Below are 24,394 nucleotides of genomic sequence, written 5' to 3'. Positions count from 1 at the left end.
ATCTTGGCAGGACTAGAACAAATCGGGCAGAGAGAGTAAAAGAAATTTGCCAGCCTAGATCTCTTGTCTTTGTTCCCTTCCCAACTAGATTTTCGGAGAAGGCAATGGCACCCCACTCCAGTACTCGTGCCTGGAAAATCCCATAGACGGAAGAGCCTGGTGCACTGCAGTCCGCGGGGTCGCGAAGAGTCGAACGACTGAGCGACTTCACTTCGACTTTTCACTTTCGTGCATTGGAGAAGGAAATGGCAACCCACTCCAGTGTTCTTGCCTGGAGAATCCCAGGGACGGGGGAGCCTGATGGGCTGCCGTCTATGGGGTCGCACAGAGTCGGACATGACTGAAGCGACTTAGCAGCAGCAGCAGCAACTAGATTTTGTGGGAATAGGTTTTTGTGGTGGGGTCCTTGGGTGCACCTTTATAGGTACTTATTTTCCCTTTTAAGTGGGAGCAGTGGTGTACACAGTACTGTACATACAAACAGACAGTCAGCAAGGGCCTAACACACAGTGCAGGGGACTCTACTCAACATTCTGTAATAATCTATATGGGAAAATACTCTGAAAAGAAATGGATATACGTATATGTGCAACTGGATCATTTTGCCGAATGACTTAACACAACGTGGTAAATCAACCATCCTCTAATATAAAATAAAATAAAATTTAATTTAATAAAGGAATTCCTGATAGCCAGAAGGAGAGAAAAGACAGATATTTTTAAAGGAGTTGAGCTGAAGACCAATTTTTCTGGTGAGCTTAGAGGTCTGAAACAATATTATTTTAATATGTAAATGAAGGGAAATCATTTCTGTAGGGGCTACTAATAAGCTCTATGTGGGAGAGAGCCAAAATTATCTGACCTTTTATTCGTGAAACTGTGGGTTTGCTAAATGAGCCTGGGCATTTGCAAAGCATGCTTGTTATGAGATGTTTCCTTCCCCAGGCTTCGTTTCTGATAGCAGTCCATTAAAAGGATTATACATTCTCATTAGCAGATATTAATGTCCCTTGTGAATGATGCTCCCAGTTAAAACAGCAAGCTTCTGAGTTCTGTTTACTTTGGCCACTTATTCTTATTTTCTTATCACCAAATTTCATTTTTGTGTTTTCAAGACTGTTAAGACTGTATTCCCATCTTTGGGAGATGTGAAAGTTGAAGAGGGGAAGATTTTGTTTCAAAACAAAAGAATATTTTTAGGAGACAGAGCATGGTCTTAGGTGCGAATGAGCTGGGGGAGGGAGGTGGTGAGTTCTGTATTTCTGGAGTTTTCCCAGCTGAGGGTCAACAAGAACAACAGCAACACTGCGGCTGCAGAAAGGGCTGCATCGCTTGTGGTTTCTAGTGACGATTTCATGATTCGCTGATCTTGTAGTTTCTGTCTCTGGGCATGTTCTTTTGGTTGTTAATTAATCCCTGACATGAAAAAAATAACAAACATTTAAAGCAGAAAATATTCATAGTATTTTTCCACAAGGGTGAGTCGACGGCTACCCTCCCTGCCCTGGCCCCTCGCTCACACCGTTTGCTGTTCTGGAAATACTGGCAGTGGCATTTGGCCTGAAATAACTCCAGAGTCAAGAGAACAAGATTGAACTTTCAGTGCCCAAGATTTATGCATCAAAAATGTCTAGGTCCCAAAGCATGTTTTATGAGAGTTAAAATGGAAGATGTAGTCCCTCTGCCTCAGGTGGCAAACAGGCCATATGTCTGGGAGATTTACCTCTGCCCAGGCATCCCCGGGCCTCCACCAGCCTCTGAACTCAGAGGATCTCACCAGGAGGGCAGCGCACGCCAGCCCAGTCACCGGTACAACCGTGCTTGTAATTACAGAGGGATTCCAGCCTAACCAAGTGTTTAAAAAGATAGATGCAGGAAAAAAGGAGCAAAGTGACACATGTTCATCACATAATTATTCAACAATTGTACATCTTCTCAAGCAACAACGATGGGAATTTATCTTAAAAGGACTGGCAGCTGTATGCACAGGATCGATGTCGAGTAAAGTCCCAAGACCACCCTTCCACCCACAGACCAGCCTGTTTCATCCAAGATTCATGGATTCTGGTAGCTTTCAGATTCAGAAATTTCAGGGACTTCAATCTGGCTGCCACCTCCCAGTCCACTCCTGCTTTCTCTCTTCTCTTATAAAGTCTTTGGTTTTAGTCACTTGGACTTTATGGTTCCCTGTTTCTTATTATCCCGCCCAGGCATAGCTATAATGATTAACCCATAGTAGGCAGGGAAGCCTGGTGTGCTGCAGTCTTTGGAGTTGCAGAGAGTCGGACACGACTTAGCAACTGATCAACAAAGGCTGTTTGATGTTGACTGTATAACATAACTCATTTTGTTAAATTGACCAAACCATGCATATCTATAGGATGAGAAAAGTAAACACGTGGGAAGGAAGCAATTCATGTTCGTGTCTAGGTTGCGAAGGTTTACTTTAGGGTCTCTGGGAGAGACAGGGCAGATGTAGTAACTGAGTGCAAGGATTTCTGTAGGAAAGTCTTTCACAGGATACAGTGTCTTTCATTTGAGCTGATTAATGACTGTGTGTGGGAATGTGTCTGGACATCAACTGCTCCAGTACACAAGAACATTACCATTTGTCAGAAAGCCATCTCTACATATTATTTTCAAATAAAGATGACCATTTTCAAAGGTAATCTTTGAAAGATTAGGTGCTTTCAAAGGTGCTTTCTTTAGAAATCGCAATCTACTCTGGAAGTGAGTTGAAATCAATATCTTTGTTACCTGTTGCCAAAAGCAGATCCATATGGGGGTTTCTCGAAGAGAGAATCTGGGCTATTTCTAAACACATTTGTTTTTCTATTATGACTATAAAGAAGCGCCTGATTCCAGCACATTCATTTAACTATTGGCTTCAAAAAGCCACAAGTGATAGCTTCCCCTTTCTTCTTTTGTCCTGCCTCCATTACTCACTTAGCGTGAGGAAATATTTCCATTTCAGTTACAACTGCAAATCAATTAAGAGGTTCTCATGGTTGATTCAATCAATCAAAGTACCAACTGTTTAAACAGAGTCCCTTCTGGGTGAATCTTTATTATTATACTGGTTCAACAGATCTTGACCCTCTTAGGGGTATTAGAAAACTGATAACCACCTTTTCTTTAGAGAGTTATCCTCTAGCTGGGGAGACCAAATATAAACACACTGAAGCTAATTAAAAACACTAGATTTAAATAGAAATCTTCAATAAAACATGAGGTGTCACATGGTGGATGATTAATATTTAACTGAATAGTGAGGCTGACTCTAAGCTTCAGTGCTGGTGATCTTTCAGAGATAAATGTCACCCTGATAATTGCTAGAGACAATCGGAAGGGTCACGGTGGCTAGGCTGTGCCTACTTCCTTCAGCTACCTCACTTCTCTTGCCCCATGACAGGTACCCACTCAAAATATCATGTTCAGTCTTTGAATTCTACTGCTGGGGATGGAGCAAAGCCAGTCTCTGTATGAACAGCTGATGTATTCCGGTGTTCAGAAAGAAGACTGCCTGAGTCATGATGGGCCAGAAAGGAGGTAGGAAGGATGGATAACATGGATCTTCACCTCAATTTTTCTATTTTTATTTTTTAGTTTTGGTCGTGCTGGGTCTATTGCTGTGTGAGGGCTTTCTCTAGTTGCAACGCATGGGCTTCTCTTCTTGTGGCTCATGGGGTTAGTTGCCCTGCAGCACGTAGGATCTCAGGTCCTCAACCACAGACTAAACCCATGTCCCCTGTCCTGGAAGGGGGATTCTTCACCATTGGACCACCAGGGCTATCCCTTAATTTTTAAAGGGTAGTTACACTTGAAGGAGTGGAGTGGAGGCTGCAAACTGAACAGAAAGTTAGAGAATAGAAAGTGCAAGAAGCCGTCAGGAAGCAGATGAGTTGTAAAGGACAGGCTATGTGGACGAGGCATTGAAAAGGAAGGTATCTTACTAAGACAATGGCGTGGGAGTCATCTACCTGGAAGTGACAGCTGATGATTTAGACATGAACTAGATCAACACAGAAGAGAATCTGAAGAGAGAAGCCATGAGGTCTAACGTTAGCCTGAGAGGAGGAGAGAGAGAGAGGAATCTATATATTCAAGGATGAAGCCCTCATTGCTAGAAGAGGTCTCAAAGATACTGAAAATTGGCAATGGTTTGATCCAAATGCTATAAAGATCAATACTTTTCATTAGCAAAGTGCCTTGAAATTTGATTTGATCTTGTTTGCAGACAGTATTACGTATAAAGAGATATTTATGCTTCTAAGTTCAGGCATGGCACCTCGCATTAATCAAAGGTATTAGCTCATTTTAATTTTTCTTTGCTACATTTATGCTTGAGCCAGTGAGACCATTTTGGGATATCTATCTATATAAAAATCTATATATTGAGAGAATGTGAGAGAGATGCTGTATTTTTTTTTTAAGATTCCTTTTTGGCAATTAAGTGAGTGGTTGATTCCCTTAATATTCTGAGAGCAAACACAGCCATGGTTATGAATCACTGTGGTTGATGAGTCGAATCCTTTCTCGTGCCATTAGAGCAGATGCTCACATCTGAATCCCCCGCAGACAGATCAGTCTTCGTCATCTCCTCATACATATTCCAGCATCTGTACTGGGTTTTGATGTGCTGTACTGGCGTGAGGTCATAGCACCACCCTTCTGGACTGGCAAAGCAGCTGCCCAGGAAATCAGAAGAAAACAGTGAAGAAATTGCTGTTCTTTGCAAAACTGGCAGTGACCTGTGAGCCTGAGGATTTGGGTGTGAACGGTGTCTACTTGTCTAATCCTGGCTTTCTGGAGGAGGTCCCTCCATAGAAGAGCTGGTTGAAATCTAAGACTGGTCTAAACTTTGCATATGACACAGGTCTGTATGGGCAAAGCTGTGGGTTTTTCAGTAGTCAGGCTCGGATGTGAGTTGGTCCCTAAAGAAGCCTGAAGGCCCAAGAATTGATGCTTTCAAATTGTGGTGCTGGAGAAGACTCTTGAGAGTCCCTTGGACAACAAAGATATCAAACCAGTCAATCCTAAAGGAAAACGACCTTGAATATTCACTGGAAGGTCTGATGCTAGAACTGAAGCTCCAGTACTTTGGCCACCTGATGTGAAGAGCTGACTCCTTGGAAAAGGCCCTGATGCTGGGAAAGATTGAAGGCAGGAGGAGAAGGGGTCGACAGAGGACGAGATGGTTGGATGGCATCACCAACTTGATGGACACGAGTTTGAGAAAACTCCGGGAGATACTGGAGGACAGAGGGGTCTGGCATGCTGCAGTTCATGGGGTCACGAAGAGTCAGACATGACTTAGCAACTGAACAACAAAAACTCTGTATATCACCTTAAAGTTAATGCGCCAGTGGTGCCAAGGAAAACAGTCTTTCCAGTGCAGGTCACTGACAATGCCCGTATTTTGTGATTGGAAATCACAACACACACACACGTCACTAACATATATGCCTTGTTCCTGATTATAACACAACATGAGATCTTGTGCCAAAAGGTGGATGAAACTGCATCAGAGATTATTTGAATATTTGTATTTCTATGAAGACCCTGGTACTTCTATGAACCTGGATCACTGAAGGGAAGGGAATTTTGCTGTTCTTGTTTTACCCGCCAGGCTTGGTGCTCAACAAAGGTCCCAGGGCTACTGGTAAGAGTCCCCAGGGCTCCTTCGCAATGCTCCACAGGCTGGCTGGCTTACACAGCAGACATGTGCTCTAGCGGTCTGGACTGCTGGTTCCTTCTGAGAGCTTTGAAAGACAGTCGGTCTCAGGCCTCTCTCCTTGATCCTGTGGGTTTGCTCATGGTGTTTGACATTCTTTGGATTTTGCCCCTTCACTCAGATCTCTGCCTTTCTCTCCTAACACGTTGTTTTCCCCGTGTACCCATCTGTGTCCAAGTGTCTCTTTTTCATAAGGACACCACTATTGGAGCAGGGGGCCCCTCTTAACTAATTATATCTGCAGTGACCGTGTTTCCAAACAAGGTTTCATTCCGAGGTACTGGGGGTTAGAACTTCAGCATGTAAGCCTGGGGAGACACACAGTTCACTCCCTCTCCTCTAGCCTCCCCCAAATCCATGTTCTCCTCACACACAAAACACATTCTCCCCACCCCAACATCCCTAAGTACTTGCAGAGATGGTTGATGAATCACATCTCCCATTCCACAGATGATTTTGCAGTTTGACCTCATCATTTCCACATTAAGAGGCAGACTCTTTCCACCTCCTTTGAGTCTAGGCTGCTCCTGGACTCTTTTTGCCAACAGAACATGGTGGGAATGACGCTGTGAAATTCTGAGGCTGCCTTTGTGAGGTCCGGAGCTTCTGCCTTCCACTCTTGGAATGTCTTTCGCTGGGACCCTGCTGCCATGTTATGATGAAGCTCAAGCTGCCATGTGGAGAAACTCTGATGGAACAGCCCCAGCCCCCAGCCTTTGCTGGATGGAGCCAGTGATCCGTACCACTGTCAACCATGTGAGGACATTCTGGAAACTTCTGTCATCCCAGCATTTCATATGACACCAGTAAGGCAGAATAACTCTCTGGACACACAGTTATAACTTATGATAAACTGTTGTTGTTTTAAGGTGTTTTGTTAAACAGCAATAGAAAAATTGAAACAGAGTGTGGGCTTCCCAGGCGGCACTAGTGGTAAGAACCCACCTGCCAGTGCAGGAGACATGGGAGGCAAAGGTTTGATCCCTGGGTGGGGAAGATCCCCTGGAGGAGGGCGTGGCAACCCACTCCAGTATTCTTGCCTGGAGAGTCCCGTGCACAGAGGCCTGGCGGGCTAAAGTCCATAGGGTTGCAAAGAGTCGGACCCGACTGAAGCAACCTAGCATGCAAGAGCAGTATTAGAAGTGGGATCCTTCAGCCTCAAAAACCTAAACCAGGGTGGTATCGGCTTTGGTGAGGAGTAGGGAGAAGAATGCTACTGCAAACTTGAAATGCATGGAGCAAATTCTCGTTCAAGCCTGGAAGAGTGGTGACCTGTGACCTGAAGTGGAAGAACATTTGCAAACTCATCCTTGTGGGAACACAAGATAGAATGTGAGTCTGGTAAACTCGTGGATCTAGCATAGGAGATTTCCAGGCAGGATGTTGAAAGCACCATCGGGCTTCTTTTAGCTCTCAATGATAAAGCGTGGAGAGAGAGACAGATGTGAAAAGAAACTGTTTGCTTTTTTCAAAGCAGAATTCAAAAGAAATATTCCAACTTTGGACTTGCTAAGTTGGAAAATAAAACTATTTCTCACTGCATGCCTCTTCACTGGGCAAACATTTCTCAAGGTAAAAGGTGACTCGGGCAAAGATCAAAGACAGATGTTGCCAGGAACACAAGGCCTGGGGTTAAAGTCAAGTCAGGGGTGTGGGAACACCATGCTTTGTGAAGATCTCAGAGTTTTAAGAGGTGCTTGTTATTCCTCTACACTGGACACAACTTCTTCTAAGCATCTGTCTTTTTTAATTTTTTCTTTTATATTGGAATAGTATTGATTAAGAATATTGTGATAGTCTCAGGTGTAGAGCAAAGTGATTCAGTTATACATGTATCTATTCTTTTTCAAATGCGTTTCCCATTTAGATTGTTACAAAATATTGAGCAGTTCCCTGTGCTATACTTTGGGTCTTGGCTGGTTTTCCATTTTTAAATACAGCAGTGTGTACGTGTCCATCCCAAACTCCCTAACTATCCTATCCTCCTAACCGTGTTTCTGTTTCACAAATGAGTTCACTTGTATAATGTGATTTTTTTATTCTGAATATAAATTATATCATATGATATTTCTCTTTCTTACTCAAAACTCACTCAGTATGACAATTATGACAATCTCCAGGAAACTTAATGGTGGTTTCTCGTAACTCCCCAACTCATAGCCCAAGTAGAGAGAAGCCTGTGTCAAAGAAAAATCTGGGCATGGCGTCTGTCCAATGGACTGGATTAAAGGTTTTATACTCTGGCATCCCACTGAGCTGGGCTTCTCAGGTGGCTAATGGTAGAGAACCTGCTAGCCAATGCAGGAGACGCAGGAGACCTGGGTTCAATCCCTGGGTCAGGAAGATCCCCTGGAGTAGGAAACGGCAACCCACTCCAGTATTCTTACCTGGGAAATCCTGTGGACAGAGGAGCCTGGTGGCCTACAGTTCATGGGGTCTCAAAGAATTGGACATGACTGGGCACACCCCACCTTAATTTAGGAAACTGTATCATTTTGTCCCCAAAATACAAGACAGAAAGAAGATTCTTTTTCTCCCCAGTGCTCTGAGGGCAGGCAAAAGCTAATGTGTCATAAACATGGTCCATTTCTTATAGCAAAACAAGGAAGAGTCAGGCGAATAAGCCCACGGTCCAAAGAGAGAAGCCACATGCTGACCAGTTCTCCTCCCCTTGAGAAGGTCTTTGCTGTTGTTCAGTCACTCAGTCGTGTCTGACTCTTTGCGTCCCCATGGACTGCAGCATGCCAGTCTTCCCTGTCCTTCATCATCTCCCAGAGCTTGCTCAAACTCATGCCCATTGAGTCGGTGATGCCTTCCAACCATCTCATCCTCTGTCATTCCCCTCTCCTCCTGCCTTCAATCTTTCCCAGAATCAGGGTCTTTTCTAATGAGTCAGTTCTTGGCTTTCATGTGGCCAAAGTGAGAAGGTCTAGGTCTTCCTAAATGAGCACAAGACACTGACGGCCTTCATGGCTGGACTTCACAGTCACTCTGTCTATGCTTCCCATTTTCCCTCTTTGAATTGGAGTGTTGACTTCAGGCGTTCTGTGTCTGTCTCTCCATGCATATTTCGTCTTGTCTGTGACTAGATTTTTTTGTTTTTTAATTCAAGGATCTTCCAACCTGAGGAGCCTCATGGGAGGAGGCTTATCAATATCTGTGTCTGACAGAAAATTAGATCCTGGGAATAGTAGTCATATATGGATGTGAGAGTTGGGCCATAAAGAAAGACAAGGGCCAAAGAATTGATGCTTTTGAAATGTGGTTCAAAATTGATGTTTTGAACTGTTGGAGAAGGCTCTTGAGAGTCCCTTGGAGTGCAAGGACATCCAACCAGTCCATCCTAAAGGAAACCAGTCCTGAATATTCATTCGAAGGACTGATGTTGAAGATGAAACTCCAATACTTTGGCCATTTGATGTGAAGAACTGACTCATTGGAAAAGACCCTGATGCTGGGCAAGATTAAAGGTGGGAGGAGAAGGGGACAACAGAGGATGAGATGGTTGGATGGCGTCACCGACTTGATGGACATGAGTTTGAGCAAACTCTGGGAGTTGGTGATGAACATGGGAGCCTGGCATGCTGCAGTCCATGGCGTCTCATAGAGTTGGACACAGGACATAACTGAATGACTGAATTGAACTGAACTGAATTGTGTTAATGCCTGATGCCACAATGGGATGAGAGTTACAGCTTCTTGGGAGGAAAATGTGTATTTTGCATCTCAGAGAACGCAAGTAATTCATGGCCAGAGGATGGTTTCCAATAGACTGCAGGTGACTTCTGGAGAAGGAAATGGCAACCCACTCCAGTACTCTTGCCTGGAACATTCCATGGATGGAGGAGCCTAGTAGGCTAAAGTCCATGGGGTTGCAAAGAGTCAGACACGACTGAGTGACTTCACTTTCTTTCTTTCTATAGTTTCTTTTGGAGAAGGAAATGAAACCCACTCCAGTGTTCTTGCCTGGAGAATCCCATGGATGGAGGGACCTGGTGGGCTGCAGTCCATGGGGTCGCGCAGAGTCGGACACGACTAAGCAACTAACTCTCACACACAGGTGACTTCAAATTCTTGCCTCTAATCGACACACAGGGTCTGTGCTCCTCCCTTTGAATCTGACCTGGCCTTTTGCCTGAACTTGGCCAAGGCAGGGCAGTGGAAGGATGTGATATAACATCCACAGCTGGGCCTGCATCTGAAGCTTCCTGCTTAGCTCCTCTTGAAACCCTCTCCTGGGATCTGGCAGCTGTGTCAGGAGGCCCAAACTGGCTGAGTTGAGACAGGAAGTTCCTGCTCTGAGCCTCGCCTCCAGCACGACACCTGGGAATGAAGCAGCCTGACTGCAACCCTGTGATCCCAGCCTGGGTCTCTCGGGGCAAAAGAAGTGCCCGGCAGAGCCCAGAGTCTAAATTCTTTATTTACAGGCACATGAACAGATGAAATGATTGTCATTTTAAGCCACAAAAATTTGGGAGGAGTTACCCAGCAGAAATAAATCATCCACCAGGAGCAGGCAGTATCCAGTAGCTTTGTTCATGCCTTGGTCACTGTTCTTGGCCAGTGATCAAATTTTCTGAAATTTCAGCTACACTAAACATGATTGAATGAGCATTTTAAATATACTTAATTAAAATAGGAGGGCCATGTCTTACTGTGATTACATTTGAATTATTTGGCATACATTTATTGAACTATCAAAAGCTAATCGATTGCCTCAATATTTTATCTTGGTTCTACTGAATCTATATTCTAAGCAGAATTATTAATCCACTTCATTTAAGTACAGTCATATTTGATGAAAGTAGACAGATAGAATCAGTCTTGGGATGGTGTGTCCAGAGTGAAGAACCGAGCTTCACGTCGTAGGAGCCCTCTGCCCTTCATCGTCAGCATATCCTTTCATTTTTCCTTGTTTTCATCTATCATCTTCTGTTTTTATTTCCAGAACACAGTGTTACTGTGTACTGAGGATGAAAGTTTTGAGAAGGCTATGAAGTACAAAGAGAAAAAAAGGAACATTTTAAACAAAGACAAATTTAAAACCCCAAACTCTTTGAAATTTCAAATAGTTTTCCCTCATTCAAAATCCATAAGCCATAAATGAGGAGCCACCGGAGACAGTGGGATCTCATTGAGTGTTTTGCTGTGAAAGCAAGTCACAGGCTTGCTTTCTCCTTTCAAGTTGCCTGATTTTCATTTAGGGAGCTATGAGCTATTCTCCCCGTTATTACCAAAATTGATTTTGAGTCTGCATCTGAAGCATTATCCACTGCTTCTCTGAGGAAGATGGAATATATATTTATCAAAATGTCCTAGCTGAATAAAAGCTAAGTAAAAGCTGGTAACACCAATGCCAGCATATGTGTATTTTTAAGCAGAAGAACCATCCTTTCGGTTCAAAATGTCTTCCTTCCCTTCTCATCTGTAAGGAAAAGCCCTTCATAAGGTCCAGTCCTCCCGTGAAGGGAACAGGTGCTATGAGTAATAGATGTCTGAGAAGATTGTCTGAAATGACAGGGACACCTGTAAGGGACAATTGGCATGCTGTTGGAATTTCTCCAGATAATGACATTACACAGACTCCTAAAATGTCAGACATAAAATAATAAACAGGACTCTGCATGTGGTTGTTCTTTCTAAGCGAATAGAGCCATCTATGGATCAACTCTTTATTTCTCTGGATTCTGTCAGAATGATGCTCTATAGTCAGAAGCTCTTTACTTCACAAAATACTGCACAGGCAAGCATTTCTTCCTCTCCACAGTATTAATTAAATTACATAAAACTGGCAGTGTTTAAATCCTGGCATCTGTATTGTCTCACTTAATTACACCCCTGGACTCCTTTCAAAATTCTTTCATTTGCTACAGGGACACCTATTGGCCAAAGGGGAGGAAATCAGATACAAGTGATGAGATACGACTCGGGATTTCTACCTGGCCCGCCACCCACAGCGAGGAAGGCTCTCCTTCCGTCTGTCTGTCTGCGGCATTCCCAATCCCGTGCTCTGCAGCAGAGGGAAAAAGTCACCATGATAGAAACTCATTGGAAATTAAGTAAACTTCATAAATAAAACACTTTTGAACATTCTTTCACCTTAAAAAAAAATACATGAAGATCATAAAGTGGAATGTGGCTTACCATGCCCAATTTCAGCATTCTGTGTGTGCCAGATAAGCATGGGCATGGGAGAAGCATCAATAAGCTTGCCACAAGCACCCTGCTCAGAAGATTGCTGTAAGCTCAGGTCAGCAGAGGTGATCCAGGCCTGGAAGGATCACTCCTCTGGGCAGAGCACGTGGACAGAACATCTTCATGACAGAAGAACCAGCTGCCCGGCTCCAGGTGCCGGATAAAGAGAGGTGCTCAGTCTGCTCAGTGGTGTCCGACTCTTTGCGACCCCCATGGACTGTATGTAGCCTGCCAGGCTCCTCTGTCCATGGGATTCTCCAGGCAAGAATACTGGAGTGGGTTGCCATTTCCTTCTCCTGGGGATTTTCCTGACCCAGAGATTGAACCTGTGTCTCTAAAGTCTCCTGCATTGGCAGGCAGGCTCTTTACCACTAGCGCCACCTAGGAAGCCCCATGGTAAAGAGTTATTGCCAGTAAAAGGCAAAGGTAAGTGAAGCCCACAAGATTATTTTTGGTAAATTCTTTCTCTCTCTCTCTTTTTAATTGATTTGTCCAAAAACCAAATTAATTTCTGTTCTGGGTCTACTTGTTTTACTTTTTAAAATATTTTCATGCATGGCTGCCATCTGAGCCAGAAATCTGACATCATCTTTAATCTGTTTCCTCTTCCCCTTCGTGCAACCCCTGATTTCAGCATCTGCTGTCTTACGTGTCTCTCCTCACTGCCTCCTCTGCAGTTTGGACAGTTACACTCAGTCGGGCTGGGTCTTTTCTAGATCAAAGGATCTTTTGGCTCTTTCCCTGCTCTCTGAATCTGCCCAATGATCTTTCCAAAGTGTGAATCTTGGGTGGTTACTCCTCAATGGCTCCAAATTGCCAACCACAATAAAATCCAAACTGCTTTGCATAGAAATTGAGACCCTCCATGATCCGGACTTTGATTCCCTCATCAACCTCATTTCTCTCTCTATTAAATTGTTCACTGTTGTTGAACCACTGAAATGGGATCTATAGACTGAAGCTTGAAAATTGATACTTCTCTTCCACTGAGAAAACACAGTGAAAATTTGATTGGATTTTATTCTTTGTAGGAAAACTTTGAAGAGAGAAAAGTCCTAAATTTGATTAAAAAACAAAATGTTACTTGTTGTAATGCAAATTTGGTATTTTTTTGACCAAAATTAACACATTTGGCAATTTAGAAAATACTGCTACTGAACAGCAAAAAAGTTTATCCATCTTCATTTCATTTGTCCAGTAAGTATTTAATAAATGTATAATAAGAGTTTGGACAAATGTATGTATCATGTATATATCATTGAAAGTGAAAGTCACTTAGTCATGTCCAACTCTTTGTGATCCCATGGACTATAGTCCATGGAATTCTCCAGGCCAGAATACTGGAGTGGATAGCCAGCCGTTCCCTTCTCCAGGCTTTCTTCCCAACCCAGGGATCAAACCCAGGTCTCCCACATTGCAGGTGGATTCTTAACCAGCTGAGCCACCAGGGAAACTCATATATATCATTGCACATGTATGTATCACTGAAGTACCCTAGGGCTTCCCAGGTGGCTCAGTGGTAAGGAATCTACCTGCCAATGCAGGAGATGCACCTTCAATCCCTGGGTCAGGAAGATACCTTGGAGAAGGAAATGACAACCGTCTCCAGTATTCTTTCCTTTGAAATCCCACGGACAGAGGAGGCTGGAGGGCTACAGTCCATGGGGTCACAAGAATAGGACATGACTTAGCAACTGAATAACAACAGCAACACAGTATAACATGCAGTTCATCAGTCATCGGCTCACGAAGATGAGACGTGGTTCCAGCCTTCCATGAGTTAACAGTCTAGTGAAGGAAATGAATAAGAAAAAAATACATGATACAGCATAAGTGTTATAAGAGGCACGAAGCTTAAACAACTTGTAGTTAGGTCTTTTTATATTGCAGGTAGTAAAATGCTCATTTGAGCCAAAAAAGAAAGAAAGAGAGAGAAATTTATTGTCATACACAAAGGAAAATCCCAGTAGTATACATTCAGTTACAGTTTGATCCAGGTGCTCCAGTAATGTTACCAGATTCTTCTTTCCTTCTCTCACCTCCAATTAGACTTGTGTTGGTGTTCCCATACATTGGTTATCCCTGTGTGGCAGCAAATGTTGACATTAGAAGCTCCAGACTTGAACTTTACCATTTAATCAACTTTATACAAACAAACAAAAATAAAACTTCTTTCATACAATGGTCACAGATGATTGTGAGTTCTTGGGACATATATCCACTATTGATCCAAACATGTGGCTAAGAGAACAAAAAGTATTGATTGATCAATATTTCTTCTCAGTTAACATGAAGACATTGGAAAAAATTCTGAAGCATGATACTGTGAAAATACATGTTAGCTTTGTGTTCTTCAATTAATTGAAACAAAAGAGTGTATCTTAAAAATGAGGGCAAGTGGACAGGAAGGTAAACCAAATATTTTATTTCTTTCACTTATATGGAAAAATGTTCTACTCTCATTCTAACAGAAGCCCTTACTTTCAGGCTCCTGACTTGCTAAATGGTCAGAAGTGTTCATAAACAAGTGGTGCTTTGGGGATCATGGCTACACACCCAGGACTTTAGCATTTCTGATATTTGGGTTTGCTGCTGTAACAACAGAGGTCAGCTCAGACATGTCTAAATAGAAAATATATAGCACCTAGGCTGAAAATGCCTATAAATGAAGCGTGGGCAAGTCATAACTCCTAAAGCAGGGGTCCCCAGCCTCTGGGATCTGATCTTGATGATCTGAGATGGTGCTGATGCAATAATATTAGAAATAACCTGCACAATAAATGCAACGTCCTTGAATCATCCTGAAATCGTCTCCTTCAGTGTCCATGGAAAAACTGTCTTCCATGAAACTTGTCCCTGGTACTAAAAAAGGTTTAGGACTGCTGTCTAAAGGGTACCCAAATTCCTAGTTGTTTTACAAAATTATCTGCTTCAGCATATATTTTAGGGCTGAAGCTTGTGATCGTTTATTTGCCTATAACTACTGAAAGGTTAACAATTCTGGCATGAAATCAGCGGGTGAAAAAAATCCTTGAAATTAATTTATACGCATTCACTATTGGCAATGCATTTTCCTGAGAACCATGTTAGTTGCAAGTTTAAAAAAATCACTGCCATTATTAATCACCCCAAATAATTACCCTTATAAAAATGTAATTTCAACACACAAAAACTGAATATATTTCCTTCGATTGATCTATGAAAGAGACACCCAGAAATGGCACAGCGGAGACACCAAGGGTGAGTTTCATAAACGATTCATCTTTGGGGCACATCTGAATCCCTAATTGTGCAGCTTTTCTCCCGGCAGGTGATTATGACTAGGTTGAAACATTTACATTTATATTTGTTATCTGCAAGAGATAATTAGATATTTCCACCACAAAATAACTTACATTAATGGGCCGTAACTTTCAATATGTAGCTTTAAACTGCACATTTAAGTAATATCATATGTTTCCCTTAATTTTACTGTAATTGTCTCCATGTGGAAGCTTTATTATTATTTTTTCTTTCAATAACACAATTGGCTAAAACAACATATTAAATGCTTTTAGTTTATTACTTTGAAATTTTAGAATAGATAACCAGGCTAACTTGTACAGAATTTTACAAAAGTTCCAGCATGTCAAATGAAAGTGATGTTGAACTGAAACAAAACCTCTACAGCCTTGGCTAAAACGATAAGGATTGCATGTGGAATATACTTGTCTTTGGGGAGAGGTATGTAAGATATGGTGGAATTTTTGTGTGTGTGTCATTTCTGTGCATGATCCAAATATCTGTTAGCTTTAACTGGAAGCAAAATTTGCCTTAATTATATACTTAAGCTTGTTCTCTGTCTAGGGTTTGGTCAACAATACTTTCTTTGGTGAAAGGTCAGTTTGTAATTGTGTACTGAAAATTTTATCCATTCATTCCCTCAATGACTCTATCAGCTCCAGTTCAATGGCTTGAGACAGGTTCACGGGTCAAAAGAAAACCCTAACAACCTCCGTTTAGAAGACATATCTACCAGGAGTCGACTTACAGATGAGCTTGGCTCCATCAGATTAGTATCTCCAGTTTATAAGCACAAAACTGAATGCATGAAACATAAATAGGATGCTGTCAGCCAAGGAGAGTCATTCAGTCTGAGTAATTCTTTAATTAGATATGGAAAGTGAGTGTCTGCACTCAACTTGCATCCCCTAATTTGGCCTGATTAATTACTATTCCTATGATTTTAAACTTGTGGGCATGCTAAGTGGCTTTCCTGGTGCCTCAGCCGGTAAAGCATCGGCCTGCAATATGGGAGCCCTGGGTTTGATCCCTGGGTTGGGAAGATCCTCTGGAGAAGGCAATGGCAACCCACTCCAGTATTCTTGCCTGGAAAACCCCATGGATGGAGGAGCCTGGTAGTCTACAGTTCATGGGGTCGCAAAGAGTTGGACACAACTGAGCCACTTGACTTTCCTTTCCTAAGACACTTCAGTCGTGTCTGACTCTTTGTGACTCTATGGGCCACAGTCCACCAGGCTCCTCTGGCCCATGGAGTTCTCCAGGCAAGAATACTGGAGTGGGTTGCCATTTCCTTCTCCAGGGCACCTTGCTGACCCAGGGATCGAGCCCACATCTCTTATGTGCCTGGCACTGACAGGCGGATCCTTTACCACTACTGCCACCTGGGAAGCTAATTGCTATTCTTATGCTTTTAAAATATTAACATCAGAAACATAAACAGATTCCAAATTCTCATGAGTTTAAGTGGACAACAAAATATTCATGCAGGCAAAGGCCTTCAGAAACCTGTAGAAAAATTCTTCAAGCTTTGGAGTTAGAAATTATGACTTCAGTCATTGCCGGGGGAAGGGATTACGGGAAGGGATAGTTGGGGAGTTTCGGATGGACATGTACACACTGCTATATTTAAGGTGGGTAACCAACACAGTCCTGCTATGAGCACAGGGAACTCTGCTCAGTGTCCTGTGGCAGCCTGGATGGGAGGGGAGTTTGGGGGGAAATGGATACATGTCTATGTGTGGCTGAGTCCTTTCAGTGTCAACTGAAACTATCACAACATTGTTAATTGGCTAAACCTCGACAAAAAATAAAAAATGTTTAAAAATATTTAAAAAGAAGTTACGACTTATAGTTAGTCTAAAAGGAAAAAAAACAAGTTCAGTTTCTTTGCAAATATTCAGCTCCTCACTGACAATTGTGTGGTGTTACTGGTGATATTAAGCAAATATTATAATTACTATGTATATATAAGAATAGTACATGGGAATGCTTATATATTAATGCTAAGAATGCAAAAAAAATAGTAATAACATGATCCCCACAAAGGGTCTTTAGAGAACGTTCAGAATAAGATGCTAATCACCCAAATCAGTAACTTTTCCCAGAGACATGTTCTATGTAGCTTCTTTCCTAATTAGGCTTTTTTTCCTAAGTAATATAAACAGTCCCTGAGCAAATTTGTTTATACTACTAATTAGTCACATCTGGAATAAAATGTTTGCAAAGAATCGACACACAGCTCTCCGAATCATGAGTGTGATTTTTTTTTCTTTTTGAAAATAATCTGAAAAATGTGGTTTGACACTATAGCCTATGACATTCATGTTATTAACGCATAAACGTGCGCCATTTAAAACTAGAGGCCATTTGCTTTCATATTCTTAAAAGTACCCAAATAAATATGCAACATCTAATGATACTTTGTACTTTATTTATTTTTCACACTCAAAAGTACCTGCGAAGACCCAATCCAGGGTGAAGTAGTTTCTTCATCAATGTGAATACAAATCAGCCTTGAAGATGGTTTTGTATCTGGAATTTCTGTGTCATGTGCATTTTAGACTGAGCTAGAATAATGAATTGAATATCATTGTTGAATAGTTGTGACTTTGGGCTCTTTCCTGCCGGCAGCACACAAGCAGCTATTGCAGGAGCATCATTACCCGATAAGAAGACCTCTGAAATGGCCTGTCCGCTTCATTTTCACACGTTTCCCCTCCATATACAAAAACCACAGTCGAGTGTTTGTAATTCAAATGTCTTTCAATTAGTCTGGTCCCATAGAATCATTCTTCAACTTAGAAGCCAAGGTCTGGCACTCGAAACACAGGAAGTAAATTGAATAGCATTCATTTGTCACAAAGGACACCACGAAGCACCGCCATGGCCACTAATACACTTTCCTAGCTGTGGATGGGTTTTACTGTGTTCACGTGAGAAGGGTGCGACCTCTAATATGACCTTGACTAGGTAAGCCCTCCAGGGACTTTTCCAGCACGTTGGCACGCCAGGCAGAGTTCCAGGTACTGGGATACACAGGGCCCTCTCTTGGAGCTGTGTTCTGGACTAATGAAACAGAGAGTGAAAAGTAAAAAGGGGCCACATCTGATGGTGAAAAAGTATGAATAATCTGAAGAAAATAAAAAGAATGTGATAGAGATTAGACAGTTTGAGGTTAATCTGGTTGAGAAATCGGGCCTTGGGAATATCTCAGGAAGGGATTTCAAGAAGAGGGACATCCCCTATTTTGTGTCCTGGGGGAGACACAAGCTGGGCAGTTTTCAGGAGAGTGACTGCTCCAAGTGAGCTTCCCCCAAGGGAGGAAGGGAAGCTCGGAAGGACATGAGGTCAGGAGAACGAGACTTGTCAGCCAACAGCAACGAGTTTGGATTTCACAGAACACAGATCTGCACATTAACCTGTATTTTTCCACAAGTTTTCATGTGTGTTTAAATTGTCTAGAGTTTCTGTCAAAGAATGTGGCAAAAAATAAGTATTTCTCAATATTTTTGCTTTTACAAGAAACTATAACATATTAAATCATTCTAAATAGAGAAAAAGCAGAGATATATGTGCAATATAATAGTAAATATCTGTATGAATAATTGTTGTTCAGTCTCTCAGTCATGTCCGACTCTTTGTGATCCCATGGGCTGCATCATGCCAGGCTTCCCTGTCATTCACTATCTCCTGGAGTTTGCTCAGAATCATGTCCACTGTGTCAATGATGCATCCAATCATCTCATCCTCTGTCATCGCCCTCTCCTCTTGCCCTCAATATTTCCCAGCATCAGAGGCTTTTCCAATGAGTCAGTTCTTCGCATCAGAGGGCCAAAGAACTGGAGCTTCAGCTTCAGCATCAGTCCTTCCAATGAATATTCAGGGTTCATTTCCTTTAAGATTGACTGGTTTGATCTTCTCGCAGTCCATGGGACTCTTAAGGATTTTCTCTAGCATCATAGTTCAAAAACATCAATTCTTTGGTGCTCAGCCTTCTTTACGGTCCAACTCTCACATCTGTACATGACTACTGGAAAAACCCTAGCTTTGACTAGATGGACCTTTGTTGGCAAAGTAATGTCTCTGCTTTTTAGTATGCTGTCTAGGTTTGTCATATCTTTTCTTCCAAGGAGCAAGCATCTTTTAATTTTGTGGCTGCATAACTAATATCTTCCTGTTTAATTAACATAATTAATTTCAATAAGTTAATCTATTTTTAAGTGTTACTGGCTGTTGATAAGCAGAACAGTCATCAAATAAATAAATGTCAGCTTCTACAGTTACAATATCAAGAGTATAATGGTTGTTAGGGGATATGGGGAAGCAGCAGTGAGATTTAGAGATCAAAGTCTTAAAACCTGAATTCAAAAAAAACTATGAAAAGATGTTCAATCTCACTGGTAATCAGAGAAATCAATTATAACCACAGTGGTAAAACATTTTGCACACAAATTTGAAAAAGCTTAAAAGGAACTTTGGGAACTTTGACTCATTGCTCATGAGAATGTATTTCTATATAAGTATGCTGAAGAACAATGTGGTGTGTCTAGTAAAGTTTAAGAAATGCGCATCCTCTCATTGAGTTGTTCTACTCATAGCTATGAGTTGAACCTAGGGAAACGGTGGTAGCAAATGGGAGACAACATAAATATTCACCCACGGGAAGATGCAAGAAAGGATGCATTCCATGGCAGAAATCTGCCATGGAGCATGATAGGGCATTGAGAATAACTGAACCAAGATTATGCAGATCAATGCTGATGACTCAGAAATGCAACGTTACGGGAATAAATAGGTTTAGAAGGATATCTTTAGTGTGATACAATTTATAGGAAGCTTTAAAATATGCAAAACAATATTGGATATTGCTCAGGAATATAAAGAAGTGGGATAATGCAGGAAATAACAGGCATATTTGTTGGTCACAGAAAAGAATTATAAAATGACAATTTCTGTTTTTTAACATTAACTTGCCAATTTGTCAATGATTATCAAATTGGTATTCTCTGTAAGTTCGTGTTCAACAGAGACTAAAACCAGATTTGTTCATTTATCTTCATTAAGAGCTGATCAAATAATACTGTTAAACTTTAATTTCAAAAAGTTTCATTCATATAAATTGAGATGCAACAAAAGTTATTTAACATAATAAGTTTGAAATTCCCAAAACCTCCATTATATAATAAATCCCAGAAGTTAAAATACTGTCCATGTCTTTATTTCTTCAGGTTTGATTCTTGCAGCTTTTCAATGTAGGAAAAAAAAAATCACACTGAAGAACTTTACCACACTGTGAGTCTTAAAAAAATTAAAAATAGGACTACCATATGATCCAGCAATTCCACTTCTGGAATTACTCAAAAGTATAATGATGTCTGAGTTCACTGGTGAATTATACAAAGGTATAAGAAAGAAATTATATCAATTGTCTATAATCTCTTTCAGACGATAGAAGGAAAGGAAATACTTCCAAACTCATCTCTGAGGCTGGTGCTATCCTAATTTAAAAACCAGAGAATGACATTATAAGAAAAGAAAATTACAGACCAATGTCTCTCACAAACATAGATAAGCATCCTCAACAAAATATTAGCATACTGATTCCAAAAAAGCATAAAATTAATTATATACCATGACCAAAGGGGATTTATCCTGATTATGTAAAGCTGGTTCAACAACTACAAGTCAACCATTGCACTCCATCGTATCAACAAACTAAAAAATAAAACTCATATGATCATGTTAATAGATTGAGAAAAAAGCATTTGACAAAATCCAGCATCCACTTATGAGAAAAACTTAATAAACTAGAAATAGAGGGGAGCTTTTGTGACTTGATAAAGATTACCTGCAATCTGGTGATAAACCCAAAGCTTTTACACGAACATGAGGTACAAATCAAGGATGTCCTTTGTAATCACTACTTCAGTATTATACTGGAAGTCTTTTCTAATGCAACAACGTAAGAAAAGAAGGTCTATTAGATTGGGAAGGAAGACACAAAACTGTCTTTGCTGATGGGTTTGCTGTTGTTCAGTTGCTCAGTTGTGTCCGACTCTTTGTAACTCCATGGGCTGCAGCACACCAGGCTCCCCTGGCTTTTACCATCTCCAGAGTTTGCTCAAACTCATGTCCAGTGACTTGGTGATGCCATCCAACCATCTCATCCTCTGTCGTCCCCTTCTCCTCCTGCCTTCAATCTTTCCTAGCATCAGGGTCTTTTCTAATGATATGGTTATCCATGTAGAAAATCTTAAAAAAAATCAATCCATCTAATGAAACTAATAAAAGATTATAGCAAGGTTGCAGGTATGAAGTTAATATACACACTTGTTAGAATGTCCAAAATCCAGAACAATAACAACACAGAATCCTGGCAAGAAGGAATGTGAATTGTATTTCATTGCTGGTGGGAATGCACAAAGGTCCAGCCGCTTTGGACGATGATGAATGAGGTGGTTTCTCACAGAACTAAGCATTTTTACCATACAATCCAGCAATCACACTACTTGGAATTGATATTTACCCAAAGGAGTTAAAAACTTATGCCCATACAAAATCCTGCAAATGCATGTTTATAGCTGCTTTATTCATAATTTCCAAATCCAGGGTAAACCAAGATGACCTTCAGTTGGTGAATGGATAAACTGTGGTACAACCAGACAATAGAATGCTTTTAGGTACTAAAGGAAATGAGGGCTTCCAGGGGGCACTAGTTTTAAAGAATCCACCTGTCAAGGCAAGAAACATAAGAGATGTGGGTTCCATCCCTGGGTCATGAAGATCTCTTGCAGAGGGAAAAGGCAACCCACTACAGTATTCTTGCTTGGAGAATCCCATGGACAGAGGAGCTTGGTGGGCTACAGTCTTTAGGGTTACAAAGAAACAGACATGACTGAAGGGACCTAGCATGCACACAAAAGGAAATGAACTATTAAGCCACAAAAAGACATGGAGGAAAGTTAAACATATTATTAAGTGAAACATTGCAACCTGAAAAGTCTGTATATTGTATGATTCCAAATATACATTTTGAAAAAGGAAAAAGCAAGGAGACAGTAAAATAATCTGTACTTGCAATGAATTAGGGGAAGATATAAATGATTAGGAAAAGGAGAATAGTTAGGAAAAGGAGGTAAAGAAAGATACACCCATCTGAATGCAGAACTCCAAAGAATAGCAAGGAGTGATAAGAAAGCCTTCCTAAGTGAACAATGCAAACAAATAGAGAAAAACAATAGAATGGGAAAGACTAGAGATCTGAAGAAAATTAGAAATACCTAGGGAACATTTCATGCAAAGATGGACACAACAAAGGACAAAATGGTATGGAATTAACAGAGGAAGATGATATTAAGAAGAGGTGGCAAGAGTACACAGAAGAACTATACAAAAAAGATCTCCATGACCTGGATAACCACAATGGTGTGATCACTCACGTAGAGCCAGACATCCCGGAGTATGAAGTCAAGTGGGTCTTAGGAAGTATCAATACGAACAAAATTAGTGGAGGCAATGGAATTCCAGTGAGCTATTTCAAATCCTAAAAGATGAGGCTGTGAAAGTGCTGCACTCAATATGTCAGAAAATTTGGAAAACTCAGCAGTGGCCACAGGACTGGAAAAGGTCAGCTTTCATTCCAGTTCCAAAGAAATGCAATGCCAAAGAATGCTCAAACTACTGCACAATTGCACTCATCTCACATGCTAGCAGGATCATGCTCAAAGTCATTCCATCTAGGCTTCCACAGTACGTGAGTCGAGAACTTCCAGATGTTCAGGCTTGATTTAGGAAAGGCAGAGGAACCAGTGATCAAATTGCCAACATTGTTGGATCATAGAAAAAGCAAGGGAATTCCAGAAAGACATCTACTCCTGCTTTATTGACTGTGCCAAAGCTTTTAGCTGTGTGGATCACAACAAATTTGTGGAAAATTCTTAAAGAGATGGAATACGAAACTACCTTACCTGCCTCCTGAGAAATCTGTATGCAGGTCAAGAAGCAACAATTAGAACCGGACATGGAACAACAGACTGGTTCCAAATAGGGAAAGGAGTACGTCATTGTATATTGTCACCCTGCTTATTTAACTTATATGCAGAGTACATCATGTGAAATGCTGGGCTGGATGAAGCACAAGCTGGAATCAAGATTGCCGGGAGAAATATCAATAACCTCAGATATGCAGGGGAAACCACCCTTATGGCAGAAAGTGAAGAGACACTAAAGAGCCTCTTGATGAAGGTGAAATAGGAGACTGAAAAGCTAGCTTAAAACTCAGCATTCAAAAGACTATGATCATGGCATCCAGTCCCATCACTTCATAGCAAATAGATGGGGAAACAGTGGAAACAGTGAGACTATTTTCTTAGGCTCCAAAATCACTGTGGACGATGACTGCACCATGAAATTAAAGATGTGTGCTCATTGGAAGAAAAGCTATGACCAGCCTAGACAGAGTATTAAAAAGCAGAGACATTACTTTGCCATATAATCAATGGTATGATTTTTTTTAGTTGTCATGTATGCATGTGAGATAGACCATAAAGAAGACTGAGGTCGGAAGAATTGATGCTTTTGAACTGTGGTTCTGGAGAAGAGTTTGAGAGTCCCTGTACTACAAAGAGATCAAACTAGTCAATGCTGAAGGAAATCATCTCTGAATTTCATTGGAAGGACTGAAGCTAAAGCTAAAGCTCCAATACTTTGGCCACCTGTTGGGAAGAGACCACTTACTGGAAAAGACCCTGATGCTGGTAAAGATTGAAGACAGCAGGAGAAGGGAATGACACAGGACCAAATGGTTGGATGGTATCACCAACTCAATGGATATGAATTTGAGCAAACTCCAAGAGAAGGTGAAGGACAGGGACGCCTGGAGTCCATGGGTTCGCAAAGAGTCGGACACGACTGAGCAACTGAACAACATAAATGATTAGACAAAGCACAGAGGACTTTAGGGCAATGAAAATATTCTGTATGAGATTACAATGTTGCCTATATATCATTATACTTGTGTACAAGCCCACTGACTCGTTGGAAAAGCCCTGATGCTGGGAAAGATTGAGGGCAGGAAGAGAAGGGGACGACAGAGGGTAAGATGGTGGGACAGCAGCATCAACTCAATGGACACGAGTTTGAGCAAGCTCCAGGACTTGGTGATAGACAGGGAAGCCTGGCATG

General features: G+C 41.4%; 1 long non-coding RNA gene across 1 annotated transcript; it reads left to right on the top strand.

The window, feature by feature from the left end:
* The first annotated feature begins 266 nt into the window (after positions 1 to 266).
* Positions 267 to 13,028, top strand: LOC112587321. Its single transcript, XR_003111802.3, has 2 exons — positions 267 to 3,549; positions 9,658 to 13,028. It is a non-coding gene; the product is annotated as an uncharacterized LOC112587321 (long non-coding RNA).
* Positions 13,029 to 24,394: the final 11,366 nt, after the last annotated feature.

The sequence above is a fragment of the Bubalus bubalis genome, chromosome 10 (genome assembly GCF_019923935.1).
Source record: "Bubalus bubalis isolate 160015118507 breed Murrah chromosome 10, NDDB_SH_1, whole genome shotgun sequence".
NCBI classification, from domain to species: Eukaryota; Metazoa; Chordata; class Mammalia; order Artiodactyla; family Bovidae; genus Bubalus; species Bubalus bubalis.
This window is presented reverse-complemented; position numbering and strand designations above follow the sequence as displayed.